The 12,990-nt window shown below is 38.6% G+C and overlaps 1 protein-coding gene across 6 annotated transcripts in view; it reads right to left on the minus strand.

Annotated features, from left to right (window-relative positions):
• Positions 1-12,990, minus strand: part of DYNC1I1 (dynein cytoplasmic 1 intermediate chain 1) — a 198,307-nt gene that overhangs the window by 156,379 nt on the left and 28,938 nt on the right. The gene's annotated exons all lie outside the window — the stretch shown is intronic.

Consider the following 12,990-nt stretch of genomic DNA (forward strand, 5'->3'; position numbering starts at 1 on the left):
GTCAACAGAGCCATGAACTCCACTGAATAGTTTTATTCCTTCATATATTCCTGAGCCTGATGATAAACCATCTTGTAAACAGTGCTCTGGGCCTAAACATCATGCAGTGCATATGCCAACAAGGAGCCCATAAATGCCAGCTCTGGCACATTCTGAGGCATCTGGGACAAATAAACAAATTCCTCTTCTTTTCATCCAGATAAAATTTCCAGGGGGAAAGGGTAACGAAACAGCTGGGGGAATCAGATCTATGACAGTCTCTTAATGGACTGCTGTCATACGGGACTGTCACAAAATGTATGAATGCTCCAGAGGTGTGGTCTCAAGTATAATTTTGTTCTTTGCACTGCAATGCAACTTGCCATGCTAATATCTGTAAAACACTTTGCAAACACTCACAGAACCCTCCAGGAATCCTGTGAAATACTTCTAATCCCCCAATTTAGAAGTGCAGAAATTAACATGTTCAGAGCAAAATTTTCAAAAGTGCCCACTCATTCCCTGGGTCTTGATCTTACTTTATTTTGCCTCCCTAATGAAGCCATATCTCATATGCAAGAAATCTGCCAGAATCTGTGACAGAGTCAGGAAAAGAACTGTGCCTCCTGAACACCTTTTCCTGTAAGACAAACACTAGATTGTGCACTGCTCTCATTAGCAGAGGCTAAAGCAAAGGAAAGCATATCTCCACTCCTTCACTAAAGCAAGCAAGTCATGCAGACACACTGAATAATGATGGTCCTCAAAATTACAAATTCCCTTCATTTCTTTTTAAATGCAAATTTTAAATATATGGAGAACATAGTTTTACCAAGTTCATCCAAAACCAGCCATGTAACCAGCCATGCTCAATTTACACGAGCCCTTCTGCAACAACAGCAACCTCTGCCAACGAATCATCCGTACAAACTAACAAGTTATTGAATTATATTAGAAGTAGGTCTCTTAAAGCTGTATAATTACTGCTACCTCCTGTATTTAGTAAACTGACTCATGCTATTGCCAATGTTAACTCACTCTCTGGAGAGATGAACAAGGGCATGCGCTGCACTCTGTCATGTCAAAGTGAAAAATAATCAATCTCAACACCCTGCATGTACAAAAAGATTGAAGAATTGTAATACCAAGGTGCTTTTCCATGCAACACAAGGGCACTTACTCTCCCCAGCTTCTTAGGATCTGCAGTGATGTGCATTGTATGAAAGACCTTACAGCAATACAGGACTTCTCCAAAATGAAACAGAGGATTGCAAAAGGGTCAGAGATGAAGCAATACAGTAATAAAGAGCAGAACTTTTCCCTGTAATTTGACTGTAACTCAGGTACAGTGGGAAGTAAAATGGACATAAGGATCTGAATGCCTGATGTAAGGCAAAAGTGTCCGTGACTAATGCATTATAGATATTCCATTAAAAATGCTGTGTGTGAAAATGACTCTTGTAATATTACCAAGGTCAGTAACATATAATGGGACTTGCTATGCAAATGCCAGTTTCTCATTTTATAGCTGCCTAGGGCTACTTATACTTGCACACCCAGGTCTTCTGAACACTTAAAAGAAAAATATACATAATCTGTATACATACACATTTTCCCCTCCATCTACTTTCAAACCTAGAAAGTTTCCCCAGCGATAAAGAGTATTCCATTAGAAAGAACTCCATTACCATCTGATTAAAACAAGAGCTTGCAGTAGGTCTCTGAAGAGACATAGAACTTACACTCCATCTCTCAGAATCCAGACCGAGTTGCAAGAGAAGCTACATTTACCTAGCATTCAACTGATGATTGCCTAAACTTAGTAAGTTCTGAGATCTCACACACTCAAGATAGCACTCAAATCCTCCAATTATGATAAAAGTAATGCCTACTGCTAGAATTCCCAATGTAAATAAAGCAAATTAATCCTTATTCTAAAGCTGCACCTTCTAGGATTTGGGGAATCATTTGTTAAATGCAGTCTGTACATGTAATGAAGACCTGTTTTTTCCCTGAAGTACTTCACTTTCTGGCTTCTCACATAGACACTTAACCATTCTTGACATTGATACATACTTTTAATTGCAACTCTCCTTCACTCCCAAATACTCCTGTTTTAAACAGTTTCAGTGGATTTGCAAAACATTTCTTAGATTTGTGCCCCAAATGGTAATTGTTTCCTGTGCATCGTCATGTTACCACTCTGCAAAGGCTTGAAAATAGATTTTGGGTTGGGTTTGGTTTCGTTTGGTTTGTTGGGTTTTTTTGTTTGTTTTTACAACAAAATCAATTCATTGTTGTGTCCTCTCAAGCTTGGTTGAACCAAGTTACCCCAGAAAATGAGGTTGTATGTAGCAGATCTTCGAGTTTTGAGTCTCTTGCCCCAGGAGACACAGGAAGTAAATGGCTGCACTTACAGAACAGAGGCTGGGAGCATAGAGACTGACTACAGGTTTCAAGGAACAACACTGGTTTGCCCTTTGCCTTTTCCTGCCACCTGATAATATGTCTACAGATCGAAATGAAAATGAGTGGACAGTAAAGACATGTAATCTGGGCCTATGATTTAGCCAGTTTAGACGGCAATAACACAGAAGAAGAAATAAAACAGATTCTAAGCATACTCGCAACCCAAGGACATACAATGTTGAACAGCCTGTGCTCATCCACACTAGCAAATTAAAGCTAATTTGTTTCTGCTGAGAAGACATACTGTATGGCATTCTCTGGTCATTTGGAGAGCATTACCTTTATGCTTGTTCTCCTGTGGATAATACTCAAGGGGGATTGTGAAATGCCATTGGATCCCAGAGAAAAATCAGTGCCAATCTTTTCCAAATTTATTTTTATCAAAGTTAGAGTTCTTTTCCCAGAGGCCTCTTCATGAAAGAAAAGGGTTAGCTGTTACACCTCTTTTTCCTTTCTTTCTAGTAAATGAAAACTGAAATTAGCCTTGGGACTTCTAGTCACCCAAGACAAGGCAGAAGGAGTGACTTTACAGACCCCAAAGACCAGTGCAAGTGCTGGTAGGTCAGCATTGAGGCACAGGCAGGAAGTGACACTTCTGCTCCCATTCTGGAAAGCATAAGTGGATGAAAGTCCTCCTGAAGGTTTCAGTGGATTTTGACACAAGTCTACGTAGGAAAAAATGAAAAGCATTTTACATTACCATTTTAATGGGGAAAAGAGAGTTCCAAGTTATGTTTTGCATTTTATGTACATTTAAAAAACCCAAGAAGAATGATAACAATCAGAACAAGGTCAATAAATGTTTTTGAAAGTAGGGACAGATAAAATGGAAGTATCCTCTTTTTTGCAAGTTAGTTTTCATTCTGATGTATGTTTATGATGCTGTTTAGGATCTCTTTTCTACTTTGTGAAATGAGTGAATCTCTGCTATGGGGACAAAGAAGGCATGTGGCTAAGTTGGGACCACCTTACATTATCCTTCCAGCTCATGAGAAAAACTCATATCTAGTGAGGGGCAGAGCAACATCTGACCAATTCCAGCCTCTTACAGCATAACTAACTCCAACCTCAAAGGAAATAGGTGAATACAATTTTAGTGAGGTATCCCTGTATTGAGCCTATTTCCAGTGCTGTACAGGAGGTCAGAGAATATGATATACTACTTCTTCCTGATGTCAAAATTTATGAAAGCAGACAGATCCTGCTCTGTGGGAGACAGTAGTTTGTTTGAGAATTAGACCTAATACGGAAAAGCAGTGCTTCCTTGGACATTCCAGCACTTCCATAAATCTCCTGCAATCCATTTGAGTTGAACCCTCTCCTGTGGGTAAATTGAGCACGCACAGCATGGGAAGAATCCCACAAATGGAAACTTACTGAGCATGAGAGGCCCTGTCAGGACTGAGCCAGATCAGACCATTCCCAGAAAGCACAGACCTTACTTTCATCAGAACTACCGACGTTGTTTCAATGCTGGTTGTTATATAAGTCTCCCACATAATAATAAACAATAGCCCTGCTATCAATCTTTCTTTTACACATTTGGTGGACAACTGCTGCCCTTGGCTGATTGCAGGACAAAAACAGTGTAACTATGATCAAATAATAAATTGTTCTAAAGCAGTAGGAAAGGAATGAGGATTTTAAGATCTTGGACTGAGACTTAATAGAGAAGGTACAAGGGTTATTACCTCCCTTAAAACTGATTCGTTTTCATATTGTTCCTTTAGATCTCTCTATTTTAGCATTCTCTAATGGCTCTATACTGCAACCTTAGTAATATCCTATCTACTTGGAATTTAGGACAGCATTCTTAGATGTACCAGTTAATTTTGATACAGTGCATCTCCTTTCTCCCCAGTCAGTAAGGGAATAACCTGTAGAAAGAAAACAAGTGGAAAAAGAGAACAAGATGTCATCCACCTATGAAAGGGGATGGATGGTAAGGCAACTCATGAGATTTTTCTATTTTGAATTCATGTCCAAAGCATTAGGGAGATCCTGATTCAGAGCAAATTTTAAGAAGACAGAGATAATTGCAGAATTCAAGGAAGGAAGTGAAAGTAATTTGAACAAAAACATTACCTGTTTTGAATTACTATTACACAGGAAAAACAGGTATTCGACCGTGTGGATGCCCCATGGAATCTTACTTCCAGAAGATTTTATTCTAATTGAATAATGTCAATTATGTAGATTAAAAATGTGGAAATAACGAAAATAAAATACAAATAAAATAAAATATCTGAGCTCTTTAAAAAAGTTCCCGACCTCCACCTGCATTAACAACGCACAGAGCCTGTCATCTAAAACTGTCTGAAATCCATGAGAATTTTTCAGCTGATTTAAGAAACTTTGGATCTGGCCTTCATGATAGCATATGAAACATGTAGGCCATCAGCACCAATATAAATACTTATTAAATCACAGTGATAAAATGATATTGAATATCCTGAATCATAGTCAGATTGCAGTACAACTCAGCTCTGATAAATGCCTCAATCCAACACTTTTCATTCAACCTGTGTGCAACATGCTGGCAGCTTTGTTCTCACTCTGCTTCCCTGAAGCTAAAATCAAATCCTCCCTCGTCTATTGCTGAGGCTGAAGAACATGTGTTCCGCATGACTTCTTTTCTCCCCCGCCTTCCCTTCTCAGGTCAAGAGCAACTAGGCCTGAAAATCTATGCTTTTGAAAAAGGCTACTCACAGAAATAACAGCAAAGCTTGCCTTCCCAAGGGGCCTCTGGCAGGGTATAAATCTCTTTGCCACATTGCAAATCACTCCTTCAAGCAGAACTGGAGAAAGGAAACACCACATTGTGCCATTTCCTGTCATCAAGAGCTGTTGTGCTTTCTAGACCAGGAAAAAATGGTACTGAGAGTGCACTGAGTTCTGAGGGATCTGCTGAACTGAGATATCCATACGTGCCACTAATGAAACAGTATCAGACCTGACAGGTCCCAAACCCAGCATCTTCTCTTGCAAAGCAGCAACATCCTAAAATGACCCTTTTTCTGGGGAAGAAGTACGTCCTCTGAACCCTAAAATGCTGTGAAGAAGCTGGCAATGACTCCATAGATCAAGGTTTTCAGAGATCAAAGGCCAATCCCGTTCAGCAGAACTCAGAGAGATCGGAAACAATGGAGGGAGTCACCCACAGCATATGAAGTCTCAAGAGTAATGCTTCTAAAATGGTATGAATGATAGGAAAAAGATGACTATTCTCATTTCCCCCATCCAGGGTGGCAGGGAACCTTGACATTACAGAAGGTGTCTGCACTGATGAGACACATCTGGAGAGCTGTGTCCAATTCTGGGCTCCTCAGTACAAGAGAGACATGGACATCCTAGAGCAAGTCCAGCAAAGGGTCACTAAGATCATGAACGGACTGGAGCATCTCTCACACAAGAGGCTGAGAAAGCTGGGACTGTTTAGCCTGGAGAAGAGAAGGCTCAGGGGGGGATCTTATCCATGCGTATAAATATCTGGGGGGGCCAGAGGAGGAGTAAAGAAGATGGAGCCAGAGTCTTCTCAGTGGTATCATGGGCACAAACTGAAATACAGGAAATGCCATTTAAACAAAGGAAAAAGCTTTTTTTATTGTGAGGGTGATCAGACACTGGAAGACGTTGCCCAGAGAGGCTGTGAATCTCTGTCTTTGGAGTTACTGAAACACAGTCCTGGGCAAGCTGCTCTAGCTGACCATACTTTGAGCAGGGGGGTTGGACTAGATGATCTCCAGAGGCCCCTTTCAATCTCAGTTATTCTATGATTCTGTGATCTGTGCTCTTTCATCTCCCTGTTAGCATGCAATGAGGAGCCAAGGGGCTATCTCAATTGACAGGAGAGCTACTTGAAAGCCTTCAAGTTTCAGTCTGGTTCCTCCTTTCTTTCATTTTAACTTCAAATGCAACTAGCAAAAGAAGTCAGTTAGGAAAAAGGCAAACTAAAAAGCCCCAAACTGCAAGGAACAACTGGATTCTTGTTTTTCTCTTTGAGTCAAAGAGGAGCTCAATGCTTAAAAGGCTGGCCTGGATTACAAATTCCACAAGGTTCAGAATCGCTTATATTAAAGAACTGTGCATCTGTGCACGGACAAAATATTGAAAAACAGTTTCCATTCAACTCGTATATTCATTTAAAAAATAATGGAACAATTGTGAGATATGAGAGCTGTTTTTAAACCACCTGTAAAATACAACACTTCTAAGACATATGTTTGAATGCATTTTTTAGTACAATATCAAATACTGTCATCTAAACTACAATCCAATATTATCTGCAAGTTCAGTATGCAATCTATCATATATCTAGACTTTTTTGAAGGTTTGAGAGTTGCCAGATGCACTTAAGGCTGCATAATTATTTATCCATAAAATTTTGGAGTTTCATCTGTTTTGTTCTGTCATAATCAGCTTCTCCAAAGCATCTACTTTACTGTTCGTTAATTACAAAATTTAAGATAGAAAACTGTTAGTGAGAAATTACTGCAGATGTTTGGAAATATATATATATATGTAAAAGATAAACTGTTTGTTTTTAGTCCTTTCATTCTAGATTTTTGTAATCTTAATTTTTTCCTCTATAATTTTCACATCCTGATCTTTGTCATACATTTAAAATGTGTCTCCAAAACAAAATAACATGAAGAAAAAGATTTAAAGCTACTACTCAGAGACAGAAAAGTACCACTTGCCGCAATTGATGTTTTGCATTTAAACCACTTTTCTGATGCCATCTGTGCTCTGTTTTGCAGATCTGTTCCACTTTTAAAGGACTGGCAAAAAGAAAAAACCTTCCTTGTGCTACCATTTTCTGAAGCACATTAAAAGCAAGATGGTTATCAGTATTTAGGGAGGATTTCTGCCTCTCAACAAGACACTCACTTGGGCTTACACAGCAGAATGCTTAGACATCAGTGTGGGTTGTTGTATTCGGAGCTGGGCTGGTAACCGTACAACAAAATGCCATAATATATTCAGTGAACAAGGAGTTTGGCACCACTGTTGGAGCACAGCCAGATACTTGGGTTTGCATTTACACTTCCAGACAGGCTGACACCTCTGACTTCCAGTCTTAACCAAGGAAAAGAGCGACTGTGACCTCCCTGAGAGCAGAGCACTATCTTTCAGCTGCCTGGCAACCATAATAGCCCTTGTCAGTAGAATATGAGTTTAAAATAATCTTCCTTTTTTTAAGATGTATTTATAAAATGTCATGGATGCAGTAGTATTTAAAACAGAAACACATGTATATTCCAAAATTCTTGTTAAATCAAGGCTATGCTGCTAAGTATATTTAATTAGTTTTCAAAATCCACTTGAAATTTAGATTAGAATGAACAATTCCAGCATGACTTTAATAGTAAGGACATGCAAAGGGACAAACACCTTGTTGATTCCCATTTCACAGAATTGCAATTGAGTAAATAAGAAGTTAAATAAATTCAAGCTTCTTATTTTTTTAATATATTTAAAATCTGTCCTTTGATTCAGGTCTACGTTATAGAATATAATCTCCTGGCAATGTAATGAACCTTGTCATTCTCACAATTTATAGGCTACAGCTGCAAAAATTTCAGTCTGGAAATTTATGCTGGTTTACAGGAAGGGCCACTGTGAGCAGCAGGCTGTATCTGCCAGGACATAAGGTCAAATAGTTAGAAGCTTCTGCTGAGTCCATGGATTGACAAAGATTTACTGTCAGTGTTGGAAAGCATGAATAGTCATTCTGAAAATGTATTAATAAAAAAGATGTTCAGCAGAGGGAAGACAAATTGTTTGCTCTTGTAGTAAACCCTGAAGCAGTTCGAAAATTCTTTTTTATAACAATATTTTAATCTTGGTTTTTGTATCAAAAGCAAGTCACAAAACAACTCATATAATCACAAATGTGAAGAAAGAACTTGGTAGGAGATAATTCGACATGTTATCAGCTCCTGCAGACACTCTAGGGGAACTGCTGTACTGACATTAGGACACTTCGATCCAAAGCCCACTGATATGTACACATGGGAAGCTTTCTCATAAACTTCAGTGGGCTTTGGATACAGTCCCATAAAAGAAGACAATGTTACATTTATTAAAAAAACCTAGGAAGGAAAATCCATAGCCTTTCAGAGGAGTCAAACAGGTAACATGAAGATTGGAACTTACAGTATTGTCTAGTATTATTCAACTAAAGATGATGAAAGACTTCAGAATCATTTCCACATTTGCTTCAGAGCTAAAATTCAGTGATTGCTATCTGGTAGAAAATTTGGTGTTTTCTTTCCTTTATATAGTTTATTTGGTGCTAATATACCTATGTGTGTGAACGTAAGCAGTAAAATCATTCCAGAAGAGGTGAGATTTTTGCTATGTCTAGGTGGAAATAAGGCTCACTCTATGAAAGTTATCAAAATGTTGAAATTTCTTGCATCAGCAGTCGAAATTTCAAAAATTTTCATGACTCAATGATCTGACTTTTGGTAGACTAGCTGAAAGATTTTCTTCTGAATTTGAATTGTTAAAGTAAAAAAGTACAACAAAAATTTCTGAATGAAAAGTAATTTTGAAAGGAAAACCAAAATGCTTTGCTTATGAAAAATTTAATATGGGATGCTTAGACTGTTTCAAAATTTCTCTAAAAAAGAAAAAGTTTGATCTGGAGATTTAACAGAACCTTTCCAGTGGCAGTAGTTTCCATTTTCAAGGGCTTCAAGAAAATCCTTAAAAAACATGTTTCTGCAATAGCTACTTAGAGGTTCTTCTTATCTTTCCAGACTAAACATCGAATTGAGAATGGAGTTTTTCTGAGGGCTTTTCAACGGGCTAGTGAAGGAGAAACATCTACATGCACAAACTGTACCAGTTTAATTATGTTAACCAGTTTAACATAGGAGGTGATCACATACAATTTAATTAAACCAAGATGAAATTCTATGCAAGAGAACTTTTGTTTAAGCCGAGCTGGTCCTTAGCAAGTAAGAAAGCTGATTTTGAGATGACTAAAATTATTTGTTTTAAGAGTAGTGTTTTAAGTGTTTTAGTCCCCTAAATCATCCGATTGTCTTACTTCCAGACATTATATGCCTGGACATAACTACAGAGAAACAACTACATATGCGCTGATAACCTAAATGGTTAAGTGGGGCTTTATACACCAATATTATTTTCTTCTGGACGCAGCTGGGGCTCAGGTTTCTAAGGCATTTTATGAAGCATCCAGGGAATGGCAGTCTTTCCTTCTTCTTTAATTTATAGCATGGAGATGCTTGCTAATGAGAAAAATAATCAAAGATCTGGAGGACTGAACTCTATCCATCCTTTAGGAATGAAAGCATAAAAATCCTTAATGATGCCAGAGGCTTACATGCTAAAAGGATTGCAGATGATTCTAATTAATACAGACCATTCTGACTTTGTAACTGGCAGGCACTGAAAAATACTCCTTGCTTTCTAGGTCAGATGTACAGACACTTGAAAGCAATTGCCAAATATCAGTCCCAGGGTGTCTACTTATGTTTATAGGCTAAAAAAAAAAAAATGGCATGGAGAGGCTTGAGATATCTAGGGCTAAATACATATTGAATATAAAGAAGTAAGATTGTGGCTTTCCCTGTGCAGGCGCAAAAGGAGGGAAGAGACTGTAAGAAACCTGCCTTCCTCCCACTTCTTATATTAACCTATACAAGACAAGCCATGATATGTGCAAGCAGCTCAGGGCAGTGTTTGCAGCAGCCCATGCTCAGGGAAATGAGGTCTGGCCAGCACTGTTACTATCCTGTAAATGGGCCATGGATGGGAAGTGTGAGAGAGACTTGCTGCATCTATTTAAACAGCAGCAGAGTTGGCACAGCAACGACAGCCGAGGCAGCCAGGATCCCCAGGGCAAGGCAGAAGGTTGACAGCATCGCTCCTCTCACACATGCCAGCACAACTCAGGTCAAGAAGACTCAAGGCACAATTTGGCCTCTAATGCTGAAGGAAACCGTAAGATGAAACATATGTGCCAAGAGATGCTGATGATGGCGTCATGATAAATACAGGAAGAAATTTAGCAGTTGGGGTGTGTATTTCTGCATTATTACATAATTGGAAACCTTCCGTACCAAAGCCAAACCAACCAACCAAGAGTGGGAACTCCAGGATCCCATGGGTTATCCCATTCACCTCTAGCCACCAATTTTATGGTTCTCTAGCCTATCCACTATGAAAGTCTCACACTTGCACTATACAATGCTCCCTAGGGTTACAATCCTCCTTTTTCTGAATAAAACACCATTCAGGTGAAGATCACAATAAAGTAAATATTTTCCCTTGATTTGACTAAATTACAAGGGCATTTGGAGGGGGTCCATGTATGGTGATGGCCTCTGTATGGAGAAGAAATGTACCCATTCCTTCATATACCCCAATCCCACCAGGAGCATAATAAATCTGTCAGGAACGCTCTCCAACAAGCCACCAACACATAATTGCAGAACTCTTTATGTCCCAGTGTTATTTAGTGCCATTATGATTCCTTGTCTAAGGACAGGAACATACGCACAGCTGAGCAGGGGGAAAGGGAACAAAAGCTGAAAGGTCTGTATTTCTATTATCCCTCAGGTTCTGCACAGCACTCTGGATCGGAGTCCGACAGTTCTCCTGCCACTATGAACTCCACTGACAATGTTTCTTTCCTGTAGCTCCCTCAGGCTCTTTTCACTGTTCTATCTTTCCCTTTGGCTCAGCCCATTTATAAAATATGTGTGCCAGTAAAACAGCCTTTTAAAGGCCATTTTGTACATATAAAGTGATCTTAAAAAACCTACCACCAAAAAAAGTCTGCTACTAGTAACAGTTATGGCTCCTACTCCTGAGGCAATACAACACAGGCCCACTTGTATTGGCAGCATTTTAAGGAGGATCCTATCATCTGTGAAATCAGTAACACAATGAAATGCTGGTAATTTAAAGCTGAGTAGCAATGATGAAACAGCATCATCGCATGGAACCTGTCAAATGCATTTTCTTAATGATAATGTATTTAAGCCCCAGGTGATATGGTTATGTAGGAGTGGTTATACCTAAATATACAGAGGCATGGTTTTGTTACTGTCTAGGAGAGGTCTTTTCTGCACCTAAAGAGAAGAGAAGAAATATGCTGTATGGACTGTAAAAGACAACCTACTACAATAATCCAACCTTCTTGTATAACTGAAATAGAGACCAGGATTCACCTTCTCCCTTCACCTTCTTTATGTGTCTAATTAAACAGCAAAGCAGACACTGAAAAAAGGATACTGGAATTCTGATAACCTTTGTTCAGTTTGTCAAAGTGTTACATCACTGCAATAAATAAGAGCTGTTTAAAAATAAAACAGTGAAAATAAAAGCTGAGTCGCCAAGTCTGACTTAAAGCAAAAAGCCTGAGAAGCACAGAATCCAAAGAAAGACTTTAGTGACATTTAGATACACTCACGAGAGATCAGCAAACAAGATCTTTGTGATTACAATTATTATGTAGTAAGAACACACTTCTTAACTTGATGTGCCTTTTCTTAACTTGACTGATGGCAAGAGAGATTAAATACAAAGCTGTAAATGGATAAATGCAACATTTAAGTGACATGCCAAGTGACAAGTGATTGACTCACTGGGTGCCCAGGTGCTCCAGAGCTAACTCTTTCCCTATGATCTTATATCTGAGAAAGAAGAAATGTTTGTGTCTGAGATTCAGACATGAAGCAATGCAGGACTAACACAAGGCTTATGTGTGCGTTCCAGTATTGTATTAAAAAGCAGAAGACCTAATAACTATACAAAAATGAGTAAATAATACACCGCAGAGAAAAATGACTAGAATTATATCTGCTTTTTGCTGCACTGGGCCAATACAAACTGAAGGTAGACATCAATACAGTAAAAGAAAATACATCCTAATGTATTTCTGTTTATACCCAAATGGCTCAAAGTAGCCAGGGTAGATGGAAGCAACTCAAAGTCAAAACCGACAAAAACATAGGCGAATGCTAATATTGTCAGCAAACTTTGAAAGAGAATGACTAAGTAGAAAACATGCTGTTGAATCTCTATCAGTCAGAATCTAATCCAATCTAATGTGACAGCTGCTACTGCGTTCTGTTGAATATAGCTTGGGAATATATTCAGAGGTCACATTAAATGTAAGATGAACTGACGTAGTGGACAAAAAATTATGCCAACAGCCAAAGCCAAAGATAATGCTGCTCCTCAGAGCATTATAGACAATTATTCTATTTTTAGAATTGCCCATGTACTGTATTCTACAATATTTTATTTAGAAATAAAACTGTAGCGATAATGAGCCAATCAGGATTCCATAGGGGCCAAATTTCTATGAAAAATGGCATATTACTGCCAGAAAATCTCTTCCAAAAATCTGATTCTCCTTTAGGTTTTTTTTGATTTGTTACCTAATGCAATGCTCAGACTCATTCTCACAGTAGCTTTCATTAAATATTTATAGCTTCATCATTTGACCCTGCAAAGCTTTCAAATAAACCTCACACACAGAAGAAGGTTAACTGATTT

The sequence above is a fragment of the Dromaius novaehollandiae genome, chromosome 2 (genome assembly GCF_036370855.1).
Source record: "Dromaius novaehollandiae isolate bDroNov1 chromosome 2, bDroNov1.hap1, whole genome shotgun sequence".
In the NCBI taxonomy this organism is placed as follows: domain Eukaryota; kingdom Metazoa; phylum Chordata; class Aves; order Casuariiformes; family Dromaiidae; genus Dromaius; species Dromaius novaehollandiae.